This window comes from Morone saxatilis, unplaced genomic scaffold, assembly GCF_004916995.1.
Source record: "Morone saxatilis isolate NCDOM2014 unplaced genomic scaffold, NCSU_SB_2.0 Contig4, whole genome shotgun sequence".
In the NCBI taxonomy this organism is placed as follows: Eukaryota; Metazoa; Chordata; class Actinopteri; family Moronidae; genus Morone; species Morone saxatilis.
Window position 1 is genome coordinate 7,642,966 of NW_023339984.1, and position 300 is coordinate 7,643,265.

The following is a 300-nucleotide window of genomic DNA, read 5'->3' on the forward strand; positions in this document are numbered from 1 at the left end:
GGGTGGGGGGGGGGGGGGTTGTGAGAGCTAGAGAGCACCTTTAAGGGTCAGGTTGTCAATGACGGCACTATGTAGTAATGATCAGTGGGTGACAGTGGAGGTCTGGGTGTTCCATTGGATAGAAACAGAAATGCATGCATGTGCAAGATACGCTTCACTGTGTATATTGTAACCATATTATTATCGATGTCAATTTGTATCATTACATTCTATGGGTGGTAATCCAAACCTTTCCTTTCCACTTTTACTTCCTCGCTGCGTTGATGCTTGCATGCTGAAATGTTAATTTTAAGTCCACTG

General features: G+C 44.0%; 1 protein-coding gene across 1 annotated transcript in view; it reads left to right on the plus strand.

Annotated features, from left to right (window-relative positions):
• adgra3 (adhesion G protein-coupled receptor A3) overlaps positions 1–300 on the plus strand; it is a 29,565-nt gene that overhangs the window by 14,448 nt on the left and 14,817 nt on the right. The gene's annotated exons all lie outside the window — the stretch shown is intronic.